Source organism: Mustela lutreola, chromosome 6, assembly GCF_030435805.1.
Source record: "Mustela lutreola isolate mMusLut2 chromosome 6, mMusLut2.pri, whole genome shotgun sequence".
NCBI lineage: Eukaryota > Metazoa > Chordata > Mammalia > Carnivora > Mustelidae > Mustela > Mustela lutreola.
This window is the reverse complement of record NC_081295.1, coordinates 63,908,245-63,926,555: the sequence shown is the minus strand read 5'-3', so window position 1 is coordinate 63,926,555 and position 18,311 is coordinate 63,908,245. Positions and strand designations below refer to the sequence as shown.

At 42.0% G+C, this 18,311-nt stretch overlaps 1 long non-coding RNA gene across 1 annotated transcript; it reads left to right on the top strand.

Moving 5' to 3' along the window:
* Positions 1-15,672: 15,672 nt before the first annotated feature.
* LOC131833151 (uncharacterized) lies at positions 15,673-17,364 on the top strand. The gene is made up of 3 exons (XR_009354342.1): positions 15,673-15,780; positions 17,050-17,195; positions 17,298-17,364. It is a non-coding gene; the product is annotated as an uncharacterized LOC131833151 (long non-coding RNA).
* The last annotated feature ends 947 nt before the right edge of the window (positions 17,365-18,311 follow it).

Here is an 18,311-nt window from a genome sequence, read left to right as displayed (position 1 = left end):
CCTAGAACCTGTGGCCAGACCAGGGGGGTTCATCAGGATTTGGTCCCAGCAGCTTCTTCTTCCCCTGCATTCTCTCTTTAGATGACCCTAACTACTTCTGGCTTAGACAGTATGCTGGAAACTTCCAAGTTTATTTCTGGCCAGACTTCCCTTCTGAGCTTCAAGTTGAATGTCTCACAGATAATATCAAACATAAAACAGCCCAGACTGAGCTCTTTCATCTTCATACCTCCTTCTTTGTCTTACTCTTATTAGTAAATGGTATCAGCATCTTCTACCTTCTTAGAAGCCATCCTCTACCCATTTGCTCCACATCCAACCCATCAGAAAATCTCCAGCTGCCACCTGCAAAAGTGTATCTCAAATCCATGTAGTTTTTGCAAGTTCATTATCACTGCCCTACTCCAAGCCACCATCCTTTCTCACCTGGGCTAGTGTAATAGCTTCCCCATTGATCTTCTAATTTCCATTCTTATCCTCTTAGAGCAGCCAGAGAGAGGGGAGGTGAACCTTGAGAAACTATGGACTCTGAAAAACAATCTGAGGGTTTTGAAGGGGTGGGGGGTGGGAGGTCGGGGTACCAGGTGGTGGGTATTATAGAGGGCATGGATTGCATGGAGCACTGGGTGTGGTGCAAAAATAATGAATACTGTTATGCTGAAAATAAATAAAAAATAAATTTAAAAAAAATAAATGGAAAAAAAAAAGATACAGTTCACTTTCCTACATAAGGTTTTAACAAAACAGCAATGCCCATGGCACTTGGAATGAAACTTGCCCCACTTGCTGAGGTCTTCAGCAGCTGGCTGGTCCCTGCCCGCACCTGTTAAAAGAATTGGAGTGCCTTCATCTCCTGATAGAACTCTGATACAATTTTTAGTTATTGAGAACATAAAAAAGAAAATGTTAAATCCTCATAATGCTGTCACCAATACAGAAACACAGTTAATATTTTCATACATTTCTTTCTACTTCTACTCTTTTTTTCTACATGGACATACTCCTACATATACATGTGTATACAGTATATTATAAACACATTTGTCTTTAGGACTCCACTCTATAATCTTCTATCCTGGTTTTTTATTGTCACTTGATAGGTAAAATGTGATTATTTTGCTAACACATGTTGCCATTTACAATGGCCACTAACAAGCACTTAAGACCTGTTCTCCCTTTTCTATGTTTGATTATTTCCCCTGTTTGGTATTTGATACTTCTGTATCATGCTGCTTATAACATTCATTTCTCTGGGAAGCATTTATTGAGTTCCTCTCATGCACATAGCACCGTGTCAGGAAATAGTGTAGAAATACAGAGGTCAGGCCCCATAGCCACCCACACAATGCTCAGGGGCGGGGGGAGATGTCGCCAGCAAGTCATGCGGGTGCCCGTGCAGGCGGCCCTGCTAATGGAGGGCTGTGCCCAGGGCTGTGGGAGCAGAGGAGGGGAGGCCGCACTCTTGGCCTTGGAGCAGTTGGCTCATTTATTAAGAGTGGGAGACAGGGCTGTTTTCAGGCCCAGGTGCTCTCCACGAACTAATTCCACCTAAATTCAATACCATACTCCTCCCTAGGACCATCAGGATAACTTTCCAAAAGGGACTCATTAATAGCCTTCCAGGGGTTAGGAGCAACTAACATTTGTTTAGAATTACTGTGGTCAAAGGACTCCCTAAAGTGACATGTGATATCTCTTAGAATTCTCCCGACTGTCTTCAAGTTAAATACTGTTATGCCCATTGCAGAGGTGAAAAAAAAACCTGAAACTGAGCTAGTGAGTAAATCACTAGCCACTCTTCTCATGTCTTTCAATATTATGCTGGAAACTTCCAAATTTGTTTCTGGTCCAGATATCTTTAGTAAATCAGGGGGCCCGAGGCCGAGTCTACTTGCACCACGTCTGTGCTCTGTCCCTTCCAGCAGCAGCGGTTTCTTACATAAGCACAGCATTTGGAACCAACAAGGAAACAGAGTTAATGAAGGGTTAGCCTAGATTTACATTCTGTTTAGAAAGTAGTTACATCTCAACATCATTTCCAAGCTTGGAACGTCACTGAATACAGAATGAGATACTGAGCTCAAACCATATCATCTGGAACCCAAGCTTTAATTAGAGATAATAAACGCTAATATTTATTGAGTGCTTCAAAGTGTGTGGCACTATTCTTTGTACATGAAAGGTATGAAATACTTTATTCTCAGCATAATCCTTTGAGGTAGATACAATGAAGACCTCTACCTTGCAAATACAGATATTGAAACAGGGTTTGAATTACTTGTTTAACATCACCCAACAAGTCTGGGTTAATCGGGGTTAAAGCCCAGGCCAACTCTCTTGACCTAAGGTCTTGGCACCTAACCACAGTGCAAATAATAATAATAGCAACCAACCCTTAGCATGTACGAGTGCCTGCTTCAAGCTCTCATGCATTTCTCTTCTCTTCCCAGTCCCGTGAGCAATGGACGACTATTGCTACAATATCACAGATGAAGAAACTGAGGCACAGAGAAGTTAACGACTTTTCCTGGATAACTCAGCTAGTAAGTAGCAGAGCTTGGTCTCAAATGACTTTTTTTTGTCCATTATTGCATTGTTGCCACTGTTTCGGTGGCAGATTTAGATTTCAGTGGCAGTGATAGCTTTCTTCATTCTTTCTCTCATCCTGATGCCCTCTACACATGATTATGCATCACACACAATGTATGACATAGGAATGCTTTGTTTTAATAAACCAATGATAGATTTCTGGTTTGAGAAATTTAACAGAGTCTGCCCAATTAACACCTAAAACTCACTTTTAGTGTGCACAGTCTTTAATCTATTGGGGTACATTTTAAATTTATAGCACATATCCCGTCGCCGGTCTATATCTGAAGACTAGTCATGTTTCCAAACCAAGGCCAACTGTGCTCTCTCTCCCTCTGCCGCTCCCCACCTGCCCACTAGTGGAAGGATGATTATTGTGCCCCTTGGACGATCACTAAAATGCATGTTGTATATTCTAGGGTTATTTCAGCCTGGAAAACTCCCAACAAATATTCAGCGAAGACCTCAATGTGTCAGCTGTGCTTTTAAAACACACTTTTTAAAAAATATACTCAAGATAGGGAAAGGGATGAAAACCTTGGGTCCAGGCTGCACACGGTGGTATCGAAAATCACGGACTTGTTTCTTTAACGATTTGAAGGAACCATTAGTGTTTGGAGATTTGTTGTTGTCGTAGTAGTAGTTAAAATTCACACATTGCAATCTGTGACTGATGCAGACATTTTATTTTATTTGGCACTCTCTGCGAGTTCTTTCCTGTTTACGACTGAGCCGCTGTGTGAGCCCACCTCAGCCCAGCCTCTGCCGGCCTTGTCTCCTGCCTCCACACAGGTCTCCGCATTCTCTCTCCAGCGGACCTGCAAACCTCCAGGGGGTGGTTTGTACCTCTCTGTATTCCTACGGCATCTCCTTAACTAGCCAGGCTCCACAGCTCTTGATTTCTGAAAATATAACTGCCAGATAATAAATTGGATTGCCCTAAGGGTAGAGATTAGAAAGAAAAATATATTCTTAAGAATATAAATGTTAGGTAATATTTAGTACCTCTATTGAGGACAAAACTGCCATTCCTCAGCTCAGGGAATCAGCCTGCTCTGACTCAGCTGTCCCTGTGAAGCAGATGGAGAGATTGTGTGGAGCAGCAGTCCAAGGTCATTCATTTATTCATTGATTATTTAATTATTAATTATTATTTATCAATCATTTATTAGTGTTCAGTTAATGTTGAAAGAAGTGTGTTGGCTCTTGAGAACTCACATGGAATATTAAATAGAATACAGGAGTAACTTCAGGCGCCTGGGTGGCTTAGTGGGTTAAAGCCTCTGCCTTAGGCTCAGATCATGATCCCAGGTCCTGGGACTGAGTCCCACATTGGGCTCTCTGCTCAGTGGGGAGCCTGCTTCCTCCTCTCTCCCTGCCTGCCTCTCTGCTAGTTGTGATCTCTGTCTGTCAAATGAATAAACAAAATCTTTAAAAAAAAAAAAAAAAGGGTAACTTCAAGTCGTTCTGTCAAATTTACAGATTGATTTTTCAGGGGATGAACTCAGCAGAATGACTTTTTTTGTCCATTATTGCATTGTTGCCACTGTTTTGGTTCACTGAACTCACATGAGGAGGTCTCTTCATTCTTTCTCTCATCCTCATGCCCTCTACACATGCTTATGCATCACACACAATGTATGACATAGGAATGCTTTGTTTTAATAAACCAGTGATAGATTTCTGGTTTGAGAAATTTAATAAATTTGAGATTATGTCATTTGCAAAACTTAGAGAAATATTTACTTATCCCATATAATCTTGGCATATAGCTGGAGAATCCTAGAGGGCGTTAAAAAAGATCATTGAGATCTCTGGGATGCCTGGGTCACTCAGTTGGTTAAGCATCTATCTTCCTTCGGCTCAGGTTATGATCCCCAAGTCCTGGGATCGAGTCCCACATCAGGCTCCTTGCTCAACAGGGAGCTTGGTTCTCCCTCTGCCTGTCACTCCCCCTGCTTGTACGCTTGCTCTCTCGTAGTCTCTCTCTATCTCTGAGAAATAAATAAATAAAATCTTTTTTAAAAAAATCATTGATATCCCAAATGGTAAAAATTAATTATGGGGTCTTCTGGATTTGTTTGGTGTTTCCAAACCACTTGATGAGTTATGAAATAGTTTACGAATGATATACAATTTGCAGTTTCATTATAGTTATTTTCTTTTAAGAGGGTCACTTTTTTACTTTTCCAAAGATGTAAAGTAGTGTTTCTTTTAAAATAGTTATGAGTTAATCAGGCACTTTGTCAGTTGGTTATGTGGCAGTTAGAAAGAAATATAGACCTCCACCCCTGTTTCCTTTGAGTTTGCAATTTAATTTGGAGGACAGCGCCTACTGGAATATACATGAGAACAAGTAGCATTAAAAAGTATTTATGACTAAGTGCTTAGTGGAGATCTATTGAGGGAGAATTCAGAGGAGAGCTGGAAAGAGAATTATGGGTAGGCAGGTATGTGAGTTTTCTGTTGCTGTATAAACAATTACCACAAACTTGGTCACTTAAATAACACCAAGTGGTTAGTTCCCAGACCCGAAGCTCTGAAGTCCCGGAGGGCTCACACTACTATTCAGAGTTTTCTCTACTTAGGGTCTCCCAAGGTGAAATCAGGGAGTCAGTTAGGTCTGACTAGGCTCAAGGGAAGAGCGGGCTGCCAACCTCATTCACCTTGTTGGGAGAATTCGATTCTTTGTGACTGTTCCTCCACAGTTCCCATTTTCTTGCTGGCTGTCGGTCAGGTCCTCGCTCTTCCTGGGGCTCCTCTATCTTCAAAGCCATCTTCAGAGCCACAGTGCATGGAGAACTTCTCACACCTGAAATCTCTGTCTTCTTCTTCTGCCACCAGCTAGAGAAAACTCCACTTTTAACGGGCTTGTCTAATTAGATTGCACGCATCCAGATCATCTCTCCTTGGCCATATGAGGTGACACGATCACAGATCTCACGTTCCACCCAACTCAAAGGGGGGGATTACCCAAAGGGGAGGGTTCCTGGGAGCCACTCCTAGAATTTACGGAACAGTTCACACAGAAGGCGAAACCAGAATTTACCTTAAAAGAAAGCTAGGTTCTAGATAAGTAAGTGTACTAAAAGGCTTATTCAAGAAGGAGGAACTGTTTAGTCATTTAATAGATATTTATGTAATACACTGATATCTGATGATTGGGATATAAATGATGAGCAAAGGAGACAAGCTTCCTGGCCTGACAAAGTGGACGAAAGAGAGTGACCACAGATAGATTTGCATGAGTCATGCTCAGGGACAGTGAACAGTCCACAGTTTGGGGGACAGGAATAATTCCTCTTAAGAGATAGAGTACGGGGGCACCTGGATGGCTCAGGGGGTTAAGCCTCTGCCTTTGACTCAGGTCATGATCTCAGGGTCCTGGGATTGAGCCCCACATCGGGCTCTGCTCAGCAGGGAGCCTGCTCCCCTCTCTTTCTCTGCCTGCCTCTGCCTACTTGTGATCTCTCTCTCTCTCTGTCAAATAAATAAGTAAAATCTTCAAAAAGAGAGAGAGAGAGTATGGAGTCACATGGGTATGTTTGTACTAGGTGTAGATGTGGACACTTGAAGGCTTTTAGGACAAGGCAGGGGTTTTGTATAAGCAGCTCAGTGGTTTTTGAAAGGAAGAAAGAGAGACATCTAACCTTTCTTCTGGAGACCTAAGCTGTTAAAAGCTGCCCGGGTGAGCCAGATGCCCCTAGCCCAGTCCACTGGCAGGGATGATCAACAAAACCCTGAGTCTGAAAACACCATGAGGACAAAACAGGAGGGCCCAGCAGACTGGTCGTCACCCTGAGTTGCATGGTCATAGGGAGAACCGTGGCTCTGGGCACAAGCCATGATGGCATCCCACTCACCTTGCACCGCAGCCTCCCGGTTGGCAAACAGACACCCAGGGGCGAGGTGATGCGAGCTGGGAGGGCGTGAGCCTGGCTCAGTATGGTGAGGAGCTTATGTGACTGAGCTGGGTACTGAGCAGGAAAGTGATCCTTGATGGACCTCCGAGGTGAGGATGAAGGTTGGAAGAGGATGGTGGAGAGGGTCTCAACAGGCGCTTCGGCCCAGCTGTGGCTGCTGGCTGCAGAGAAGGTCCATAGGCTGTTAAGGTCCAGCAACTTGTTCTAGCAGATAATGACACTTCTCTAGCCTCAGAGGAGTACAGGTTTAGGTAACTACACTTAGCATCTGTTTCAAAATTTCCCTGGGGCACCACAAAGTACAAGGAAGGAGGTGATGACCTTGTAAGAAGCATCACTTAAGGAGTGCCCACGGTGAGTCAGGACTTGCAACAAGCAATCCCCATGCGTGCTCTGCACTCCTTCCTTCTCCAAACCCTAACACAGAGATACCGGACCTCTCACACTGCAGATAAGGACACTGAGGCTCAGAGAGGTTAAGCAATGTGCCCAAGGTCTCACAGAGAAGAATCGGTACCTAGGACTCTGCTCAGTCTGTTTAGTAAAGCCTGTGGTCTCTTAACTTATACATCACTGCCTCTTGAGATCATGTTCTAAAAAGGATGAAATGTGCTTTTAATGATTCCTAATTTTTCAGCTATCTAAAAACTCATGAAACAGCATATGACTATATTCCTAGTTGTCATAGAGGCAATGTCAGAGATGCATTTACTGATCAGAGCATGATATAAGTAATCTGGGGTGAAAAGAACAATTCCAACTGTCAAGAATGTCATGGAGCCCTCACTAAAGAAATGCTGGGGCTTTGCCTGTATTGTCTCTTGCAAACACAAGGACAAAAGCATTGGACTACTTAGGAAATCTAGGATATAGCCCAGTTGGGGTTCTAGAATGCTGGCCATTGGCTCTCCCGACCAGAATATTCGGGAAGTTCTGGGACCTGAAGGACAGCTACCCCCTGGTGGGATGAGGGTCAGAATGTGTCCAGGATAGCAGAGTTCTGAGAAACTTGCCCTGTACTGCCAAAGGAAAGAGAGATGAGAGAGTGAAGATAAGCTAAGAATAGAAAATGGGGAGATGCTTTCTCAGTGTGCCTAGTAAGCAATGGTGGAATGGATTTAAAGTCCCCTTCTCGGGCATGTGAATGGTGTAGTCAACTAAGCATCTACTCTTGGTTTTGGCTCAGGATCATGAGATTGAGCCCTGCATTGGGCTCTGCACTCAGCACAGGGTCTGCTCGGGCTTCTCTCTCCCTCTCCTTCTGCCCCTCCCCTTGACCCCTTCTCTCCCACCACCCCCCTACTCCCCACCACTTGCAAGCTTGTGTGCAGTCGCTCTCTCTCAAATAAATAAATAAATCCTTTAAAAAAAAAAGTCTCCTTCCAAGAGACCAGATGGTGCCATCCCCTAAAATGCAGATTCTGCAACATATTTAGCTCTGTCCCAAAATCTCGGAGCACTAGCCCAGATTTCACTCTTCTCGATTGATCTCTGAGGCAACATTATGGAGAGAGAATTGGACCAGGAAGTAATTGAAGTTTCAGTTGAGTTTGCAACTAATTCTATGTCTTTGGAAAACACACGAAGTCTCTCTGCAATTCATTTTCATCATCCGTAAAAGACGCTGCTAACATAGTTATAAAAATGGAATGTTTTGTGAGATTAAGAGTCACTTATGGTTTGTCTCCCTCCCAATCCCATCTTGTTTCATTTATTCTGAGGGTTGCCGGGGGGAGGGGGTTTGGGAGAAGGGGGTGGGATTATGGACATTGGGGAGGGTATGTGATTTGGTGAGTGCTGTGAAGTGTGTAAACCTGGTGATTCACAGACCTGTACCCCTGGGGATAAAAATATATGTTTATAAAAAATAAAAAATTAAAAAAAAAAAAAATGGAATGTAAGGTGAAATCAATTATCCAGATAATCTTACACTGAAATAGTTTTCTCCTGAGATAGCAAGATAATTAGGGCAAAGATACTGGAGATGATTTCTGAGACTCTTCTAGACAATTCCATAAATTTACCTCCTTATCTTACACCTTTACATACAGTCAACATACAGTAAAATTGTTGATGGAAAAAATAAAAGTGATACCCAACAGACCTCTACATGAATATTTGGGGAGCCTGGGATGAGACTAGGAATGGAGTCCAAAGAACACATTTTAAATATGTAAAAGTTATAAATCAAGGCAACAAACTGAAATAAAATCTTTTCTATCCTCCTATTGCAACAAATATAACTTCCTAACAATCTGGAAGGACAGGTTTGAATTTAGAAACCATGGAATGTTGATTCCCAGCCCACGCCCATTTTTTTCCCATCTCTGGCTCCTTCCTGTATTGCCAACACATTGTGCAACCCCGTGTATGCACCCCATCCCACATGACAAGCTCTGGCCAGAGTCCCTGCAAACAGCTGCCCCTCACTACCACATAGGCCTAAGGGTACCCATTGGGACCTTGGCAAGTATGTACCCAAGCTCAGGCAATCAGGATAGGGAATTTATGGGACACAGATACCCAAAACCTGGTCCAGAGAGGACCAATGAAGGCAATGGGTGGCTGTGTCCCCTTGGCTTTGTGGATCTTTATCCCAGGTGGAAGGCACAGTCAGGGGGTGGCCAGTGTACGGCCCTTAAAAGCCAAGCCAGGGCAGGGACCTCAGGTGCCCTTTGTCTACAAGGATTTGCAACAGAACTGACACATCTGCCTTAAAGATTGACGTCTAAGTGGGGCGCCTGGGTGGCTCAGTGGATTAAAGCCTCTGCCTTCAGCTCAGGTCATGATCCCAGGGTCCTGGGATCGAGCCCTGCATCGGGCTCTCTGCTCGGTGGCGAGCCTGCTTCTCTCCTCTCACTCTGCCTGCCTCTCTGCCTACTTGTGATCTCTGTCTGTCAAATAAATAAATAAATAAATAATCTTAAAAAAAAAAAAATTGACATCTAAGCATGTCTTTCTCCTGTGGACTTGGAGGGAGCTTCCAGCCACACTCTCTAAAACCCCTTTGCAATCAAAAGGAGCATCGCCTGATCCAATGACCCGTGAAGCTTGCATGCATCTCTCCATCTTCTCTGCTCAAGCATGGGGTGGGGGGCAGTGTTACCCACCTGTCCCTTCCTTGTTTCAAGAAGTCTGTTCTGCCACCATTACCTAATTGTAGCTTTTTAAAAAATGATTTATTTATTTATTTGAGAGAGAGACAGAGTGCAAGCAATGGGGAGGGGGGCAGAAGAAGAGGGAGAGAGAATCTCAAGTAGACTCCTGCTGACCACAGAGCTCAACATGGGGCTCGATCTCATGACCCTGAGATCATGACCTGAGCCAAAATCAAGAGTCAAATGCTCAATCAACTAAGCCTCCTAGGCGCACCTTGCTTTAAAGTTTAAAACAGTATCTTTGTATGCCTGAGGAAGGACTGGGGGGGGGGGTACAGGATATATGTTAACCACTGCTAACATTTGGGTGATAAGTTATAGGTATCAAGAAATTTCTTAATTTTTTAAATGGTTTTTATTTTTCACTTGTAAATTTATCTACATTTTCTGTAGTGAATGTATTAATTTTAAGAGAAAGAAGCACAAGTTATATGATTCCTTCTGTAGGTTATTTAGGCACATAGAAGTATGTGACACACAAATGTTATGATACGGTTCATAAGGCTCTGCTTTTGTGACTTAAGTCACAAAAAAAACTTAAGTTTTTTTTTTATACTTATAGACACAGTTCTTCTCATTCTCTTTTCATTGTGCACCAGAATCCCATTATATAAAATACCCATAATTAAGGCAACCCTTCTTCTATTGATGGATATTGAGGTTGTTAGCAGCTTCTTGTTTATTACAGGCAATGCCACAACAAACATCCTCTTGTGTATTCATCCCTCGGGATAAATCTGTAGCAGTGGAAATAATGGATTAAAGATGAAATGTCAACTGATTGATATTAACAAATTGCCCTTCAAAAAGGTGTCACCTTTTTCCATTTCCACTAAGAGCGTATGGAAGTTCTGACAAGGGCTTGCCAACATTGCATTTTATAAATGTTAATCATTTTTGCAAGTCTGGTAAGTAAAAAAAAAAAAAATGGTGGCATCCCTTTGATTTGATTTTCAGCTCATTTTGAGTAGGGTGGGATGTAGGTATTGGGCATTTGTATTTCTTAATAACTTAAAATTGAAATTCTGCCCAGAACTGAGCTTAAGGTGACTGCTACTCAGAGCAAAAACATATGGGGAAAGAATAATGTCTTCCTTCTCTGAGCTGCATATTCGGTGCCCAAGGACTCACTTTATTTGGTGATTATTTCTTATAAGTTTTACATGCTTCTGCAATAGATCTGTGAGCCCCTTGGTAAAAATGACTTCAGGTGCCTGTGGTTTATGTGTAGCAAAATGTAACAGAAACAGAACTGGGTGTAACCTCACTAGGCAAGACTCATTTGCTTGTAATGAAACCTAAACTCTTTCCTGAGACCTAAGGGCCTCTCCTGACCTGGCCCTTACTAACCCTGCCAACCCTACCCAGCCCCACATTGCTTCCGCTCATCTGGCTCAGTCCTGGCCTCCTAATTTCCCTCCAACCCACCTACTACTTTGCTGTCCCCAAGCCTTCGCAGTTACTATTGCCTCTGCCTGGAACACGCCTCCCTATGCTCTTCACATGCCCAGCACACTCTCATCCTTCAGACTCCAATCCATTTCCTGTCTTAACCAGGCACCTTGACCCAGTGAGTCTAACACATCACCCTGTTTATTTCATTGAACGTGGTCATGGTCAGACTCAACAACTTGCTGGAAGGAATCATGAAGATCAAAGAGTTGCTTTATTTATGGTCATGGTTTACTACAGTGAAAGGATACTATTTTGTTTATCAAAATCAAGAAAGGGAGAAGGTGGATGGGCAAGTCAAGGGGAAATCAGGGCATACTTGCAGGTGCGCCTCCCAGTTGGGACACATGGAAATACCCTTAGCTGTCCCAACAAGAGTGTCCCAGTACCTGTGAGTATGGCCAACCAGAAAAGTGCACTGAGTCTCAATGTCCAGGGTATTTACTACAGATCAGTGATTCAGGCTTGTAGTACCCATGTGACTGACCTTATTCCTCCGTCTTCCAGCCCAACAAAGATCAAGCTGACATAGGATGGCCCAACTAAAAACACTGTTACCAGGCAGGATATTCCAAGGGCTCAGTGGTTATCTCCCAGGAGCCAGTCAAGGGTCAGTTTTCCTGAAGACAGGGCTTTTTTCTTTGAAAGGTGGAGGGTTTGAACAACTTGGGCCTTTACTGCCCACCCTGAAATGTCTTGTTTGTTCATTTATTGCTTGTGGATTGTGTATTTCCCTTCCTAAAAGACGGTTCCCTGAAAGCAGAAAGACCCTGTCTGTATATTCCAATGCGCACACCTGGAAATGAGCCCAGTGCCAGACACTCATAGCTATTTGGTGAATGAATCAATGAATGAGTAAGTGAAATACTTGAGTAAGTATTTACAATAAGTTCCTCTCCCCTCCGCTTCCTAGAAGAATTTTGTTGTGCTTGTACACCTTGAGAGCTTAGAAGCTTATTTATAAAACATAACATTTTCACAGAAAAACAATCCTCTAAAGCAATGCCTTTATTAGCATAAGATTCCAAGCATTTCTTCAAGCAATTTTTAATTTCATAATTATTTGACTTGGCATGAGATTCTATCTAAATATGTCAGAGGCTTGAAAAATAATTTTGGCTTTGTAATGAATCTCACTTTATTATAGTCCCTGCCTTCTCTCAAATGATAGTAATAATTCTACTATAATGTTTTCTGAAACATTTATGAATTCCTTTAACTTATACTTCAGTGCCATCTTAATCTTTTGAACTTCCTGATGTGGAAATATCTCTATCTAATGTCATAACTTCTTGTAATGCATTCCAATGGAATAAAAGAAACTTCAATAAATGAAATGTTTTCAATATAGAACATTTCTGCTTTTTTTTGAGGGGTGGGGAGAGTGTTTTATGATTACATTACCTGATGCTTAGCTCTTGCCATCTGCTCTGCCCACAAATTATAAATGACGGGAGAATAACTCACAAACATATAAGAGATGAAAATGATTTAAAACCTCTGTATCTGTTTCGTTCATTAAAAAATGCTGCTAAGAAGACATTATTATTCATGATTATTCATGATTCAGGCACAAATTACAAAGCAAACTGGTCATACATGACAGACCAATTTATTTTCTGGACTAAAGATTTCTCCATGCTCACAGGATGCTGGAGAATGACTTCACTGAACCTTCATGGCATCTTCTGTATTAAGGCACAACAGAAAGTGAATTATTTAAGGGCTGTTGCTTATGGCAGAGTTGATGACACAGAGATAAATAGTTTCAACTGCATTCACTTTGTGGGAATCTGTGTTTTGAGATGAAAAAGCATTTAGGGGGAAAAAAAGGAGAATGGGAAGTGAAGATATATATAAGCAGATCTGCATAATCAGAATAATAATAAATCCTGCTGTAGTAAAATAAATCCTACGCTGGCGATGAATTTAAACCCTAACTAATAAAGCCAAGTCTCATAATATCCACACTGCTCTTGTTCAGGCAAGTGTAGGTCCGTTGCTTTTGGAAAAATCATTGATCTGCCCTGATAGGTCAAATACGGATAGAACAGGCTCTATGCTGAAGCTATATTTTGGTAATTACAAGAATCACCAGGGTGCTTATTAAAATCATGACTTCCTAGACTCCATGCCTATAGAATATATTTCTGTAGTAAGGGAGGGGTGCATAAAATTTATCTTCCAAATGTGACTCTGGGCCAACAGTAAATGTCCTGGGCAAACAGAACCGTATGGTCGTTAACAGTACATCTGGGTGTATATTCACCAAGAACTCCACGTGATTCATGTGAAGATGGAATGGGACTCCTCCTGAGGGAATCAATCTCCCTCGATCCCTCAGGACCTATAGCACTTCTAGGAAGCATTTCTGCCTGGAGGGAACCATCTGCTATGTAACAAGGAAGGGCCTTTCAGACAGAGTCACCAAATGTCCCAGTCTGTTTGGGACTGAAAGGATCTCTGGGACACAGGATTTTTAGTGCTAAAACCACATCCTGGGCAAATGGGGATGCCTATCACGGGCAGCCAGGCAAAGTAGCTTTTCCAGAGCCTAGGAAGAAACATCAATAAGAGAAAAAGTCAGAAAGAGAACTGAGAACTCTCCCAGGAGTGGCATATCATTTCTATCCAAAGAGAGGGAGGTATGCAAGAATCCCTTCCCTTCTGAGTGTTTACATGAATTTCCTGGGGCTATCATAACAAAATACCACAAAACTGAGTGGCTTAAAATAACAGAAATCCCTTCGCAGTTCTGGAAGCTGAAAATCTGAAATCAAGGTGTTGGCAGGGTTATCTAAAGGTTTCAAAAAAAATTTTTTTTTCTTTGCCTCTTCCCAGCTTCTGATGGCCAAGAAAAGTCTAAGATTGCAAATAGCCATGAGAAGCTAGGAACCCTGCACCCATTGTCACATGACCATCTCCCGTGTGGAGTGTCTGCATGTGTGTCTCCAAATCTCCCTCTCTTTTCTCTTATAAAGCCACCAATCCTTAGATTTAGGACCCTCTGGAATCCAGCATGACTTCACCTTAAGTGCAAAAACCCTATTTTCAAATAAGGGCTCATTCTGGTTTCTAGTGAATGTGAATGGTGGGGTAGGGAGTGGGGAAACAATTTAACTCGGTCTAGCATATACGCTACACTAATGGAAAAAAAAAAAAACTGAAATGATTTTCTTTTCTTTTTTTTTTTTTTAGAAATTTTTTTTTAAAGGCTTTATTTATTTATTTGACAGAGAGAGATCACAAGTAGGCAGAGAGGCAGGCAGAGAGAGAGAGAGGAGGAAACAGGCTCCCTGCTGAGCAGAGAGCCCGATGCGGGACTCAATCCCAGGACCCTGAGATCATGATCTGAGCCAAAGGCAGAGGCTTAACCCACTGAGCCACCCAGGCGCCCTGAAATGATTTTCAAAGATGGTTCCTGCAGGCCCTTTTGTTTGGAGACCTCACTATATAGTGTTCTTCCCTGAAAAGATTTCCATACCCAGAGGTCCATGCTTAACATCCCCATTGCACAAGCTCAAAACCCTGAAATGACAATCCTCACTCCCAACACACAAAGAATGGAGGCAACTTGGTAGCAGTGTCACCATATGAAATGTTGAATTCTGTTTCTCAGCAACACTGTGCCCTTACAGAGGTTTGCCACGAGGTCCTCAAACATGAACAAAGAAGTGTATACTGGGAGCGCCTGGGTGGCTCAGTGGGTTAAGCCTCTGCGTTTGGCTCAGGTCATGATCTCAGGGTCCTGGGATTGAGCCCCACATAGGGCTCTCTGCTCAGCAGGGAGCCTGCTTCCCCCTCGCTCTGCCTGCCTCTCTGCCTACTTGTGATTTCTCTTTCTCTGTCCAGTAAATAAATAAAATCTTCAAAAAAAAAAAAAAGTGTATACTGGACAAGAAGGCAACTGGGTTTTTTCACACATACTCTTGGAATTTGAGAGGAAAATATAGAATGGAACTAGCATTTTTAAGCATTCAACTCTACTAAGTACTTTTCATCTCTTATTTCATTTACATTCATAACTCTATGATTGGCATTATTAACTCTCTCTTCTTTCCTCGAAGTTGTTTAACAGTTCTTATGAACTCATGTATTCCCAAGACCTCTCAGAGGTCAGCAGGGATTGGTCACTCTCTGCTTGAAAGTTAGAGGAGCCAAGCTGAGCCAAACACAGAAGTTCCCGTATTTGTTAGACTTGTTTTCCCAAGTAGTAACAAAGCTGTCTTCCCTTCATTATTCAAAACACTATACTCTTGCTGCAAGCCCTCAGTGAGTCTGTTAGCTCTCCTCTCGCGTCTGGCCATCAATAGTCTCTGAACGAGTCTGTCCCCAGTGAGGTGTGAAAATGGGGAGTAGAGGCTAAGGAAGACAGAGGTCAGTGGAGAAAGAATTGGGAGGGAAGGCAAGAGTACGCCTGTGCAAGCTTGAAGAGTCCTGCTGGGCGGGCAGCAGGCCCGTGCTCATGCGCGTGAGCAAAGTGCTGTAGACTGTAGGACTCCAGAGCTAGGAACCGCCCCACTCTGGTTAGAGCCCCTTTGCCCCGGGCCCCAGGTGCGGTGGCCTCCCCCAGCCGCTGCAGAAGCGGGGATTCCCACTCCCGCCTGGCTCCGGAGTGGCAAAGGGAGTACCTGTCAGCATCTGCAAGAGATAGTTATGTGAGTAATCGCAGCCGCGCTGGGTCTTTACAGAATGAGGCGCTTTGCAAGGCCAAGTAGTGCATACTTTATTTTAAACGTTCAGTTTTTCTGTTTTTTTTATCCAAGGTTTCAAAAGATATTTTTCTTTAATGTATGGAATGAGAAGGTTCCCTAAATCACAGCCAATTTAACTTCTTACAAGGACATCGTAATAGCTCATTCTGATGTATCTTTATGTGTCTGACAGGAAACATAGATCAAGTGTGAGGAAATTATAACCTTTTTTTTTTTTTTAGATATATGAACCAAGTCCTGATTTTTTCAGGATTGAATTTAAGATAATTTAAGTTGAAGTTGAGAGAGTTTCAGATATACCTAAGAAATGTGTATAATGTCATAAAGATTTTTCTGTTTTCTTATATGTGGCAATAATTTTGCTCCTAAAATATTTTTTTAGGAGTGCACACTGGTGAATTTTATAAACATTGGGTCCTAGTGTACAGTGTATTAACTATTTGAAAAATGACTAGGTAAAAGCACTGGTTCCAAAAGTCAAGATTTCTGTGTTCTCACTCAGTCTCGTGTAACGAACCATGTAAACTCAAACTTCTCCCGTATCTTTGTGCCTTAAAAATCTTTTCTGTAAAATAAATATATTCAGTGAAGCTAGTTATTGTCCAAGTGTGCCTCCCTTGCCCCCCACATCTCAGCTAAGCTTTCATTCTGACTTCTTACTCATTCTCACTGGGAATTGCAAGAGGTTAATAAACAACCCTACCTTCTTCCCTTTCTGTGTTTGTAAATGATTGAATGATCAATGCAGGAACTAGACAGATGGAGAGCAAAATCAGGTTTTGATTACTGATAGGAGCTGGACCAGTAGGAGGGATAGAGGGCCACCTTGTGCACTTATCAACACTGGCCACTGAGCCACCTCAGGCCTTATCAGATGGAGGGACAGAGAATGTATGTGTTCTGCAGAAGGGCTGGTTCCAAAAGGAAAAGATGCCCAGAAGAGGCTCAGCCAAAATACTCAGTCCCTTTTTCTAAAAGTACCAAACAGTTAGGTCATCATCTTGCCATGGGATGGGGAAATAAGTAAACAGAAGCTAGGCAGTTTCCACCCATATTTCTCCCTCCTGGGAGTTTGTAGTAATGATGACAGAACTCTGAAAAGCTGAAAAATCAGTAAATGTTATAGGTTAAGTGGGTAAATTGTGTGATATATGAGAGTTGAATCTCATAAAGCTATTATTTTTTTTAAAGACTTATTTATTTATTTTGCAGAGTGAGAGCACAAGCAGGAGGGTCAGATGGAGAGGAAAAGAGAATCAAGCTGACTCTGCACTGAGTGCAGGGCCTGACACGGGGCTCAGTCTCAGGACCCTGAGATCACGACCTGAGCTGAAAGCAAGAGCCTGATGCTTAATCCAGTGAGCCACCCAGGTGCCCCAGTTCTTACCATTTTTTGCTTTCAGTTTTGAACATGCAGCTTAAACACCTTTTCTTCTTCCTGCTTTCTTCCTGCTGAGCAGAGAGCCTGATGCGGTAGATCCCAGGACACTGAGATCATGACCTGAGCTGAAGGCAGAGGCTGTAACCCACTGAGCCACCCAGGCGCCCCATTTGTATTTCTTCTTATGTGACTCCTTTTTCTCCTTTCCCATTCTTTTCTTTGATATTGCTCTTTTTCTTATCTACATAACACTATATTATTAGAGATATTAAACCTTTGTTGTATATACTATAAATGTTTTTTCTCATTTTGTCATACTTTTTTGGTCATTTTGTATTTATCTTTCTTATTTTCTATAGGAGGAAACATTTTTATTAAGTCTATATGTTATAAATTCTTGCCTAAAACTGAAAATTTAGAAATGAATCCATCAAAATCACAGGATTTCATTGTAGTTACCAGTCAGTCAGAATCTTTATCCCAGGAATTCATGTTTTTAAAATCTTCTCTGTATAGGTAGAAAAAAAAGAACTCACCTACATGAAGGTGTGGATAACCTTGTATACAAGACAGTGAAGAAGTTGAATTTTCATGGGAAATGTCAACTTTGTCATTATTTCACATGGTATTTAATATATTAATATATTATATATTAAATAACATATAAATGTATATTAAATATATATTTCCAATAAACAAATCAGAACTTTCCTATTCTTCCAGATCTTACCAAAGTCCTCAGAGTCAAATTACCTGCTCTCCAACAACTATCAAGTGCTGATATTCGAGAGAAGTGGTATATTTCCCTCAGTAGAGGAGGTGGGGTGGAGGGTGAAAAATTAAAGAAGATTAAGAGGTACAATGTCTAGGTATGAAGTCAGTAAGTCACAGAAATGAAAAGTACAGCTTGTGGACTACAGTGAATAATATTGTAGTAACGTTATGGTGACAGACATTTTAAAAAGAATGAAATGTTTAAAAACTACTATATATAGAAACATCTTCTGACTTGCAATAATACTTACAAAAATACTTACAAATGAATAACTACTTCCACATGCCCACAAGTCCTCTCCTGTCTCTGATTTCCTCC